At 49.9% G+C, this 13,041-nt stretch overlaps 2 long non-coding RNA genes across 2 annotated transcripts in view; one reads left to right on the top strand and one right to left on the bottom strand.

The window, feature by feature from the left end:
* The window catches only part of LOC309652639, a 28,771-nt gene extending 25,026 nt beyond the window's left edge, over positions 1-3,745 (bottom strand). The window contains exons 1-2 of the long non-coding RNA XR_014258832.1: positions 1,771-3,745; positions 1,049-1,129 (exon numbers count right to left, since the gene is read on the bottom strand). This is a non-coding gene — a long non-coding RNA (uncharacterized lncRNA). The remainder of the gene's footprint in view (positions 1-1,048; positions 1,130-1,770) is intronic.
* A 64-nt stretch (positions 3,746-3,809) lies between these two features.
* LOC309652664 lies at positions 3,810-11,712 on the top strand. Its single transcript, XR_014258866.1, has 2 exons — positions 3,810-4,076; positions 10,113-11,712. It is a non-coding gene; the product is annotated as an uncharacterized lncRNA (long non-coding RNA).
* The last annotated feature ends 1,329 nt before the right edge of the window (positions 11,713-13,041 follow it).

Raw genomic sequence — 13,041 nt, 5'->3', positions numbered from 1 at the left:
GAGAAACCCCCCCACCAGGATCCCTGTTAAGTTCTATTAGCCAGGACAGGGACGTCCCTAAACTAAATCATCAAGAAGTAATGTTTGCAAAAAACCTAGAGTTACCATATATGATCCAGCAATCCCACTCCTGGGCATATATCCGGGAAAGACGAAAATGCTAATTCGATAAGATACATGCACCTCAATATGCATAGCAGCACTGTTTACAATAGCCGAGACATGGAAGCAACTTAAGTGTCCATCGACAGATGAATGGATAAAGAAGATGTGGTGTATATACACAATGGAATATTACTCAGCCATAAAAAAGAACGAAATAATGCCATTTGCAGCAACATAGATCAACCTAGAGATTATCACACTAAGTAAGCCAGAGAACGACAAATATCATTATATCACTTATGTGTGGAATCTAAAAAAAATGACACAAATGAACTTATTTACAAAACAGAAATAGACCCATAGACATAGAAAACAAATTTATGGTTGCCAAAGGGGAAGGGGGGAAGGGATAAATTAGTAGCTTAGGATTAATATATACACACTACTATATATACAATAGATAAACAACAAGGACCTACTGTATAGCACAGGGGACTATATTCAATAACTTGTAATAACATAATGGAAAAGAATCTGAAAAAGACTAGATATATATGTATAACTGAAGCACTTTGCTGGACACCTGAAACTAATACAACATTGTAAATCAACTAGAATTTTCTTAAAAAAGAAGAAAAAAGAAGTAATGTTTGTACCATGATTGGCTTAGGGTAATTATGAATCATATGGGGTTAAGATGGCCTTCCATGAACACATTGTCATCCAATATCAGGAAAAATCTGGACTTTCATCAGCAAGCAACAAGGGAGGTAGCTACTGGTGAGCTCAAGGAGATGCAGCTGTCTGCCCTGCAACCCTCACATTTTCAGCAGCTGTAAAGGTCCAACCAGATACTGACAGTGAAAATGCTTTGTCCACTAAAGGGACGGAAAGGCACTCAGAACCAAAGTTGTGCTCTAAGGTCTTGAGCATTGGGGCTTACCTGATACAGGTGGGCACAATACCGCTGGCTGAGAACCCTCTGTTTCCTGGTGACTTTGACTCTCCACCCCTCAGGACGAGGCTGTAGGGAGAGAAGATTTAACCCAAGTTGAGAACGTAAATCACAGCCCTGGTTCCCTTCCTCAGCAGGCAACCAGCATTCTGAGCCGTCAGATCTAATGATCTAATCTAATCTCCTCACCTGAGTTTTGCATTGATTATCTGACTGTGTGTAGGATCCATGAGTAGGATGGACATTGTGCCTAGTCAAGCTTCATCTGAGCTAGAAACATGGAGACACGGGCAGTGCAGTTCGTGGTCCCGGTGCACACCGGCCCTTAATAAACGCTTCTGCTGATAAGGAACACCAGGGGCCTCCCTGCTGCGGACACTTCTGAGCGCTGATTTTTTTTTAACCTCCCCCCAACCCCAAGACATCAGTCTGCAATTTGTGAATCCAACCTCTTTTGGCAGGGTTTAAGAACACAATATATATAGTCCTTACAACTTCTTATGACAGAGGACGCAAGGATTAGACCCCTATTATACCCGTGAGAAAATATGGAGGTACACAGTGGTTATTGATATGGGAAGGTGGGAATTCACAGCTGATTAAGGTTTTATAGAGGATCTGGGATGGAGTTTTAGGCTGGCGCTAATTGACCCAAGCCAGTTTGGTCTTGCAAAAAAACCCATTAGGTTCTTTTTGGTAAATCTCTGTACCTTTTAGTAATTCGAGGTGGGCGAGGGAGTAGGGCCTCTCTCCATACCGTGCCACCAGGATATTGTGAAAGGAAGTCTTCAGGCCAAGCTCTGAACAAGCTACGCAAAGCAGCCATATAACTGGTCCTGTAAATTCCGTGACGTTCCAGCCCTCCATCCTTTAAAAGCTCCAGCAGCCGCCTCTCAGGAAAGTTTGCCTGAGGCAAATGCAACAAAGTCTTGCAGCGGAATTCTCCAACCTTCTAGTCCGACTCCATGGGCGCACAATCCACCAAATCAGCCGCAGGATGCACGCAGGACCACTTAAGAATCAAGCCCATGGTGCCGTTCCTACGAGAACCAACCACGGAGCACACCAGATTTTCCCGATCTGCACCTGCAAGAGCTGAAGTACCGCTCCTATTCCTGACCAATCCACCCGCCTCGAACTGCTTCCGCCAGTGGGAACTCGTTTCTAAGGCCCTTTATACTAATGAACAAGAGCTCTGGTGCTGATTGAAGCTCAGGTCTTGGGGGGCTCTGGAGCGTGGACTCGTGATAAAATGGCTGACTATTCCTAAATGCGTGTCCCCAATTAGGCCGACTACCTTCTCCTAAAGTAGATGAAACCGGACAGATACATACATCCGGACGCGGAATTTACATTACATACACATAACAACTGTACGCTTCCTGCTCCTGTTGACACAAATAAAAGAGCCCGGGACAATTTAGCACCCCCTGTGGTGAAGTTTGGAACCGCCCAATTAGAAAGGAAAAAAAAAATGCTCTGGGTTCAGCCAGCCAGCTCTTTACAGATTACAAAGTGTTTTATAGCAAGACAACGGCGGCCAGAGGGAGGGGCTCCCTGACCTTCGGCCTCAATTAGGGCAGTTCCGCTGCCTCGTAAACTTGCACTGGCCCACCGGATTGGATGGCCTTTAAAATTTTGAAAAACCTCTGGTAATAGCCCCTGCAGGGAAGAGGGAAGACAAGAGGGATGGGAGGAGGGGTAGCAGGAAGGATGGGAGGAGGGGTGGGAGGAGATGCAGCAGGAAAGGAGGCCAAGCTGGCCTCTGTGCGGAGGCAGGAATCCTGAGGAATGCCCCCGTTGCGATCTGGCGAAGCCTCAGCTCAGCCGCCCTCCGGGGGAAGCAGGGTGATGGTAGCGGCTGTGTTCCCCCTTCCGGAAGGAAGGACTTACACCCTCGGCTGCTGGAGGGCTGCCTGCAGCTTGACTTCAGCTGTCAGCCCTTCCCCAAGGCTGAAGAAACCGCCCTGCCCAGGGCCGTGCCGGCTTCTGGAGCAGCCCACGCCCCGGGGCTGACCCACGCCAGCCTCCGGAGCCTCACCCCTCCAGCCCAGTTCCGACCCACTCCGAAGGGTCACCCCAGCTCTGGAGCTCCCTGTGGGGTCAGCTGAGGCTTCCGTCGGGCTACCGTTGTATTTCAGTTTCCTCCTTTGCTGGCTTCGGCTTCCAGCCCCTCCCTTCTCCAGGTGCTGATCCTAGAATGCTAACAAAAAGTCCCGCATGCTAATCTCCGTCTCAGCATCTGCTTCCCCAGGAAACCCGACCTGCAATATCACGGGTGGGTGGCTCTGCCCACCTGAGATCGCGGAGCCGGGACAGAGCGTGCTGGCACCGGAGCCCAGGACCCCTCGGGGGGAGAAAATAGGCAATAACCAGCTTTAACGACCAGCTAGTTTGCTGGTCTGCAACCAGGAGCTGCCAGCTCCAGCTGCCTCTCCCGGCCTCCGCGGGCCCTCTCTCAGGACGTTAACGCCAGGTTTCTGGCCGCGTGCAGGCTCAAATCTTCCTTTTCCCTAGAAGCGCAGTCTCCCACATCCTGTGGGTTTGCCGGCTTAAAACCAGAGAGGGCAAGAGAACGGAAGAGAAGAATGCGGACACCGAGAGGGGGAGGGGAAGATGAGGACAAGCGCGCCCCTAATATGTAAAGAATGGCCCCTCTTACATGCAAAAATGTGACAATTGACCCCCTCCCCCCGAACAGCTCCCTCCTGCCCTGAAAGTGTTAATTCACCTCGTAGCGGGGAGGCCGGCCTCCCCACAGGCTATTTCCCCGGGCCTGCCTAGCTGGGGATCAGGCCCATTGTTAATAAGTAATGACAGCCCAGCTCCTCCGCGGATTCCCCTGGGCTTTTGTGTCAGAAACGTCTTCCCTCGCTGCCGCTCGAGCTGACAGGCTCCGGCTCCCGGCAGGCAGCTGCGAACATGGGCCAGCCTCCGCCAGGATGCCCCGCGTCACCGGGCCCAGAGCCCCAGGGCAACGGAGAGGGCGGTAATCCCAGCCCTCCTCCCTTCTCAGGTGAGGATGACCTCAGCTGTCTGCAGGGACCTGCGGGGGAGGGGGGAGCCTCGTGGCCTCCTTTAGCGAGGGGTGGAGCCGTGCCCTGGTGAGTGGTAAATTCCTGAGGCCTTCAGCAGGAAGTTCTTTTTTGTGTCTGCCCTAAGTAACCCAGCACATTTAGCACTTCCATTCGCCCAGAAAGAGTTCACAAATGAAAGCATTCCGGAACCTTCGGGAGAAAAAGAAAATGTTAGTTCCACCTTGCCAATGAGAGGTCCTCCTGTTTTGGAGGCCACATAGGTTTTATTGTTATTCAGGTCTGGTGATGCCAACAGAACAGGAGATGACGGCCATAGAGAAGATAATTGGTTATACTTACAAATCCCAAGAGGAGGGGGCAGGCTAGGCCACGGGGGGAGGGGCACACAGGGAAGCACTGGGGTTGGTCAGGAAGCAGAGGGAGAAGGGGAACCGGCGGGCAAGAGCCTTTACTGTGGTTTCTGTGAAAAGGAACAGGCAAGGCAGGGTAAGCAGGTTTCGGATCGGCTAGTTTGAATAATCTCAGTGGGCTCCAGGGCACTGGGGCTGTCCCTAGCTGTCTGATCAGGGCAGGGGGATAGTGGCCTAGAGTGTGAGAGTCACATAGAGGCCACGGTGAGGGCTACGGGTGCTGGGTTGGTTGGTTTGCATTTGAAAGGTACACTCAGACAAGTTGTTTGTTTACTATCTCTAGGAACTGGCAAATCCTGGGAGGGGCAGTCCCTCCAGGGTCAGCAAAAGCCCCAGATGTCAAAGCATCAGAACACAAAAAAGGCTTGGTTAATACAGGTTTATAAACTGTCTGGAATAATGTTCAGTTTATTGCTATTATTATTTGAAATCCGCTCCTAGCACACTCCTAGCAGCATTATTAATAAGAGAAGGTAGAAAACCCAAATATCCATCAGTATAAGAATGGTTAAGTGACAATGGGCTCGCCATACTGTGGAAGAGTATACAGCAAATAAAAAGACATACCTATGTGCATTGATGTCTACTGTTCATGGAGATGTGCTAAATTTTTTTTGATTGTAGAATAGTTCACATACACAGTACGATCCCATTTATGTAAAAACAAAATGAATTATAACAAATCTTTAGGTGGTATACGTACATACAAGTACATAAATGAATAGGAAAAAAAATGGCTGGAAGAATACACCCCTAAGAGTTAGCAGTTTTTACCTCTGGGGAGGGTTCTTTGGGAAACAGGTGTAAGATGGACTCAGGAATGTCAAGGGTTTATTGGGGAAACACCCCTGAAAGGAGCAGGGTGGAAGCAGGATTGGGCAGGAGAGCCGGCAGGCGGCAATGCAGATCTGAACAGCCCCCAGCAAAGGGAGCCCATTAGAGTAGCCCCATTTGGCATTAATGGCCAGCCGCAAGTGCCACCAGCTTGCTCAGCCGTTGGCTGGCGCCACCACCAACGCTGTAGCGCTAGCTGGACGGTGAGGCTGTCACCTGACCAGACTCCGAGTGGCTGGAGGATCACAGCAGCTCAGCTCCACGTCTGCTAAGAGGACACAGAGTATGGGAAGGAGGAGGTGACCGGGAAACTTTTACTTTCCTAGCCCTCGACTTTGTACTTGGAGACTGTATCCGTCTGTGTAAGTTACCAACAGAGGCACAGACAAATATTCTGACTGGCTCGTAACTGACTCCTCCTCCTTCATATCGCAAGTCCTTGCCGGCTCTCAGCAGCTGCAGTGGCCCAGGAATCCACCCAGCTGCAGCATTTACCCAGGTTTTTTTTCCTTCTCCTACTGGCTCTAGCTAAGAAGAGCATATGCTCGTATGCGCTCTCTCCTCTTCCGACTACGCACTAACATTCCTTTCTAGGAACGGGTTTGCAGCACTCTGCCGACTCAGTGTGCCAGGTGCAACACTAATGCTGGGGGCGGAAGAGAGAGCTTAGGTCTTCTCAAGGGAGATGGGGAGTCACATTTGCAGCTTCACGCTTTTCAGGGCAGTGTGTGCTCCTTGCGGAAGGAGAATTTCAAGTGGGGGGCATTAGCATCGTAGAGGAGGGGGGCATGGTTCTGGCCATCCTGAGCATGGTTCAGCTCGAGGAAAGCTTCTTAGACGGGTGGCATTAGGACTTGGACTTGAAGGATGGAGAAGGAAGGAAAGAGCATTCCACTCAAAGGGAGCAGCATGAATAAAGGCAGGGAGGTGGGAATATGCAGTATATTTATAGGTTCCAATATAATTCAAAAGTCCAGAAGTCAATGGCCTTCAGACTAGTCCCAATCTACTGTCTCCCACAATATCTTCCAGGATTGGGTCTCTCTTCATCTTGCCATATGGCCTCCCATGGTATTGGATTCATGGCCAAATTCCAAACAATGACTCCCCCTGCAGCTCCAGACTGCTTACAAAATGGCTGCCACCGTTCCCAACCTCACATCCTCACACCACACTGACCAGGGAAAGGAGAACCACTCTTTCCAACAACTATGAAGGAAGACACTGTTAGCCTCACTTTCCCATAAATTCCAGCAAACGTCTCCTGACATCTCAAAGGCTATAGTGGGGTTATGTGCCTATCCCTGGACCAATCACTGAGGCCACAGTGGATTTCTGGGCCCTAGAGGAACATCATGGTTAGAGGTAGCTTCAGCTTAAAGATAATGCCAATTCCTGAGGGGCAAACAAGTTTCAGAACTTACCATTTACTCCTAAATCTAGAATAGGAGTTGAGATACGAACATAGCAAAAGCCTTCCAAAGCATCGTTAGAGGAAAAGACAGGACAACACAGAGATCTATAATTTTTTTCCCTGCTACACTTTAATTGCCCTTCGCTGGCATGCACTGCATAAATTAAGAGCTAGTTAATGCCGTAATGCGTAAAACAATTTCATGCGTCTTAAATATTGCACTTGTACTTTAATTCCACATTAAGTGGTCCCCTGAAATTTTTAAATTTACAAAGTCACTGCTGTGCTACATGAAAAAGGTGCTAATTAAGTGTTAATCAGTAGCCAAATAACCTTCCCTGAACCCTGCCCAAGGTCTCCAAAATGACCCATTGCCAGAGGATGTGATGTGATGGCCACAGAACAGAGAATGCAGACACAGACGCGAAATGTTTTCTTAGCCACATCCCAGCCAATTAAGGCAGATTTGCCTATTATGCAGTTCTAATTAAATGACATCCACTATAGTGGACACAAAGCTAATAATAATAATAGTATTTAATACTGGCAGAACTTTCCATATTCAAAACACAGGAAAAACACTAGCTAATTAATAGGTAGGCATCCCTTTCTGGGAAAGGAGAGGACTTCTTTTGGGTGGTCTGCTACAAATCCAAAGAATGGATAAAATATAAACAAATGGTTCCTCCCTTTAAGGGACTCACCATCTTATAAACCAGTGCTACTCAAAGTGTGGTCCGTGGACCAGTGCTGGTTCACAATAAGAAAAGCACAGAAATTGAGAGTAACCATTCTGGAAGCCTGAAGGCAACTTGACCTTGCTGTGACATCCAAGCGGGTGATCAGTGGACTCTTGTTGAACAGGAAATAGATGGGTTCAAACTTCCACGGTGAGTGGCATGTGGCGTAAGCTCCATAATCGTCATACATAGTAGGGCCGCAAATATCAGTTTGTGAGGGACTGGAAATTAAACACACACACACACACACACACACACATATGTTTTTCACCAGAGATGGTTTGAGAAGCACTTTCCTAGACCGATCAGTGTAGAATTAGGGGATGCAGTTTTATATATATATATAACTGAATCATTGTGCTGTACACCTGAAACTAACACAATGTTGTAAATCAACTATACTTCAATTTAAAAAGTTTTTTTTAATAATAAAGAGTAAAACAAAAAGGGGGGAGGGCAACGCGAGTTTAGTTACATCCCAACAAAGGAGAGGAGGTTTAATAGCATGCTATTTCACACCTCTATATTTTCCCTCGTGCTATTTCTCTGTTTGGAATGTTCTGTGTGTCCCCAGCTCCTCCACTTCCTGCCCAACCTTGAATCCGTCTCAGTCTCTGGCAAGCCCGGAGGAGACGCCTTCCTTGGAGAAGGCTTCACTCCGCCCCCGAGCAATGGAGCCGGCCCTCCCCGCTCTGGGCTCCCCCCACCCCCGTCCCTCCCACACTGTACTACTGCACTTTCCACACTGCACTGAGTTCATTTACGTCACTTTGCCTGGCAGGGCCAACCTTGAAGGTAAGGCTGATGCTTTCTGGCTTTGAATTCCTAGTGCAGAGCACATAGTAGAGACTCATTAAATGTTTATCAAATTCAATTTTTTAAAATTGTGTAAAGTGTGCATAACCAAAAATCTACCATTTTAACCAATTTTGAATGTTCAGTGGCATTTAGTCCACTTGTTGCTGTACAACCATCACCACCATCCCTCTTCAGAACTTTTTCATCTTGCAAAACTGAAACTCCATCCCCATTAAACACTAACTCCCCATTCTTCCCTCCCCATCCAGCCCCTGGCGACTACCATTCTGCTTTCTGTCTATGAATTTGACTACTCAAACGATGGAATCCTAGAATATTTGTCCTTCTGTGACTGGCTTATTTTACTTAGCGTGTCTTCAAGCTTCATCCATGTTGTAGCATATGTCAGAATTTCCTTCTTTTTAAGTGAATTCTGTTTAAAAATCTTCAAAATTATCATGCAGTTTTGCAATGAGTAGGGAGGGCGTTCCCCCCACCCCACCCCCCGCCCCCCGTTCTGCTTGGATTTGAAGGAGAGAAGGATAGAAGAAAAGGGTACTGATAACCCAGGAGGTGGCAGCAGAAAACAAGGGGGCCCCATGTTCCACAGAGTTCCTCGGTGCCATTTCTGGCTCCTGTTTGCTCTGGTTCCCGCTCAGCTGTTTAGCCTCTTGAAAGTCAAAGTTCCCAATTCTGGACAGCGTGCCCAGCTAGGAACAGGCCTGAGAGGCCTTCTGACCATGGGTGGCAGGGTGAAAATGACAGTAGAAATGGACTTGAATTCCTAGCTGTGATTCCACCAATACCCTCTGGGTGACCTTGGGCAAGTCACCTAACCTCTCTGAGCCTGGTCTGTAAAACTGGAAAGATAATACAGTGTACCTTACAGGATTGTTGAGGGGATCTGATGAGATAATGCACATAAACCACTTGGTCAACTTTAAAGTACTGCATGTAGGACTTCCCTGGTGGCACAGTGGTTAAGAATCCGCCTGCCAATGCAGGGGACACAGGTTCCAGCCCTGGTCCAGGAAGATCCCACATGCCACAGAGCAACTGAGCCCGTGCGCCAGAACTACGAGCCTGCGCTCTTGAGCCCGCGAGCCACAACGACTGAGCCCGTGTGCCGCAACTACTGAAGCCCACGCACCTAGAGCCCGTGCTCCACAACAAGAGAAGCCATCGCAATGAGAAGCCCGCGCACCGCAACGAAGAGTAGCCCGCCCTTGCTGCAACTAGAGAAAGCCCGCACGCGGCAACAAAGACCCAACACAGCCAAAAAAAAAAAAAAAAAAAAAAGTACTGCATGTGCCAGTCATGGCTGGTTTTTTTTTTTTTTTTTTGGCTGCGTTGGGTTTTTGTTGCCACATGTGGGCTTTCTCTAGTTGCGGCGAGTGGGGGCTACTCTTCGTTGCAGTGTGCGGGCTTCTCACTGCGGTGCCTTCTCTTGTTGCAGAGCATGGGCTCTAGGCATGTGGGCTTCAGTAGTTGCAGCACGCGGGCTCAGTAGTTTTGGCGCACGGGCTTAGTTGCTGCGCGGCATGTGGGATCCTCCCAGACCAGGGATGGAACCCGTGTCCCCTGCATTGGCAGGCGAATTCTTAACCACTGCGCCACCAGGGAAGTCCATATGGTTGTTTATATTACAAGCATAAAGGCCGTAATAAAGAGGAAGAAGATAGTACGGCTCATTATTTGCCCTTCCTGATGAGAAAGTGAAAAATAGCTCCAGCAGCACCATTCAGCCTTCATCTTTGGGGCATTTCTGATTTCTTTGTTTTTTTCTTCTTCCACCTTGTAAACTTTTGCCTTGGGAAGAGCTCCTGGTCCCATTCAGCCGAATGCCATTCATTGCCAGTTCACTGCCAACATGAGAAACAAAGAGGCACCACGGAATTCATTCGGGGCATCAGCGAACTCAGGTTGGAATCATGAGCTGGGCAGTGGGTTGGGTGCTGGTGACAAAAATGAAGGAGCAGAGTGGCTTGCCCTGGAGGAGCCCACAGTGTAGCGCGTGAGCCATGCGGAAACATCTTCCATTTGCCCCTTCAGGTCCACGATCCGCCTTCTTCCTCCTCCCTGCCCTATGTCCCAGGAAGCTGACCCCTTTGCACCCATCCTAAAGGGCCCCCCACCCAGTGGCTTTCCGTTGGCCAGTTCCAGCCAACAGTGAGGCCCCGTCAAGAACACAGAGGGCAGGAGGAGAATGAGGTGAAGGTTTATTCCCCAACTTCCTCCCTGTGAAATCTGCGTGGGCTGAGTGACTCTTCCACTGAAGGTCCCTGCTCATTTTAAGGTGGCCTTCTCTACTCACCTCTGGGCCCAGGGTGGTAAAAAACAAAAACAAAAAAAACCTCCACTGCTAACAGCTTCTGCTTCCTGTGCTATCCCTGTGGTTCCCCAGCACACACATCTTTGTGGACGGTCCCTTTGTATGCAAATACTTGTCAAAACTATCCCAACTGCTTCCCGTTGAGACTCTGCCTGACCCAGTACTGTGGAGTCAGGGCCATTCCAAGCAGGGCAAGTACTGCGCCCCCCTCTCCTGCAGCCCCCTCCAAGTTAGCTCTTCTCATCTCAGGCTGTAGTGGAAGGAAACCAAGAAGATGAGAGCTGAGCCTGGGGAAATCTGGATGTCGCGAGAGGCCCTGATGAGTTCTTTGGGTCGTATCCCTGGGCTTGGGTGTGTGCGGGGGGGTGGAGGAGAAAAAGGAAGCACAGGAAAGTCGCATTTGCTACTTGTCTGTGGGTGCACATGCCCCATCCCTCATGGCCTCCGTGGTGTTTACTGACCATCATTAAAGTGGAGCCTGACCTCAGGAGTCTCTCTCTGTTCCAGGTGGCTCAGGGGCCTGCAGCCTGTCTGGAACATCAGAGTATGACAGCCACCGTATTCTCCTCTTCAAGAATCTGCCTGAGCCGCCTTCCCAAAGATGCTGCTGCCCAGCCCCCACTGAGGGGCCCAAGGGCACAAGACCCTCCCTTAGCCACAGCTGATTGGATAAGGGATGGACACCTGACCCAACTGGACCAATCAGATGCTCTCCCAGGGCCTTAGGACACCTTGGCGGTTCTAGGCAGTTTTTGTTGGCTGCTTGAACGCCTTGTGCCAGGCACAGTGTGAGCCCAGAGGAGAAGGAAGTGAACAGACCAGGAGGGCCACCTGAGGCAGCCATTTTCCACTGGGTGCACAGAGCAACAGAAAAAGCTGAGAGAGAAGAAAGAAGCCGTCCAGGAGGAAAGCAGAGGTCAGAGACCTCAGAGCAGCAGAGATAGAGAAAGGAGAGCACGGAGCTGCCCAGGTTCCTGCTGGCTCCCCAGTTGCCGATTCCTGCCCCCAGAGACCGGCTGCACTTCCTGTCCCTGGATCTTGGAGATAGCCTCATATTCTTCCCATAAATTCTCCCTTTTTACTTAAGCTTGTGCAAGTGGGCTTGTATTTTGTGCCGCTAGACCATCCCTGCCCCAGGCACACCACGTGACACAATTAGCTCCCCGTCCCGATGGGGCAATTTATCCTTTTTGCAGACTCTGCCATAAATTTTAAATCTCCACCTGGCTTCCCCTTGCCAACCAGTGAGTGTCCTTCTGGGTTAACTTTTGCTCTCACGGGCCGCCAATGAGCTTGTGTCACCAGATGCAATGGCCTTTCCAGGCCCCTTGCCCTCCTGTCCTCTCGCTGCCCCACCTGGCTGTCCACTCCTTCCTCCCTCACACTCTCCCAACGTGGCCCCTCTGACACCCCTTTCTCCCACGTCTCTTCCTCCTTCTCCTCCTGCCCTTCATTTGGCTCTCTCGACAGTCACCCCTTCGTCACCGTGATTTCTATCATCACCTGTCTCCAGACACAAGTTTGCTCCTTGATCCGGCCCTCTCAGGTCCCCATTCCCATGCAGCTGCTAGAAGCATCTATGTGGGCACCCCACTGACCCCTCAAACTTTGTGTGCTCCAAAATGGTCCCAACACTTCCCCTCCCAAGCCTGATCCCCCTCTTGTATTCCCTAGTTTGGTTAACGAGGCAGAAAGTCTCTGTGCCCTTCAACCGTGACTCTCAGAGCTGGGAAATTTTGGCAGAGAATTTTGGCCAGGCTCCTCAGTCCTGTGCCAAGAAATACCCGCCGTAGACCTCACTTAAATCGTGATTCCAATTCCTTTGACTTTCTCCTTGCTGCTCACATTAGAATGAGTCACATGAGCTCTTGGGCGCTAAGGGGCTCCCTGTCCCTCACACTGAGACCCACTGGTCCAGCCTGCGGACCCTGGAGGAGGGAAGCCTCACGTGACCCGTGGATTACCCACGTGGAGGGTGAGGGCTGTCAGCTCCTCAGAGAGGTTGTTCTGTAGGCCTCTGCTCTCCCAGAAGGGTTCCATTCCCTTATGGGCATCACTTAGAGACCCTCCATTCAGAGACCTAGGAGAGCAAGGGGAGCATGAGTCTGTCAGCCCGCGGCTACACAGACCAGGAAGGCCCCACCCACACTCAGTCAGTTCTGAGCCGAGCATCACTGTGGTCTGAGATCTCAGATGGCAACTGACAAGACCACATCACCCTCACTGCACTGCCAAAGGGACCCCAATCCCTACCATTCACAACATAAGGACCCGTTCAGGAGGAAGTCTGTTTTCTGGGGGTGTAATAGTCAGGGAAATGCTGGCTGCTGCAACAGATAAACCCCCAAGGTGCAATGGCTTACCGCAATGGAAGATTATCACTGAAATAAAGTCCAAAGTGGGTGTTCCCGAAGG

Source organism: Balaenoptera physalus (genome assembly GCF_965194825.1).
Source record: "Balaenoptera physalus genome assembly, chromosome: X".
Classification (NCBI taxonomy): domain Eukaryota; kingdom Metazoa; phylum Chordata; class Mammalia; order Artiodactyla; family Balaenopteridae; genus Balaenoptera; species Balaenoptera physalus.
Note: the sequence above shows the minus strand (reverse complement) of the source record. Positions and strands in the feature narration are given on the sequence as shown.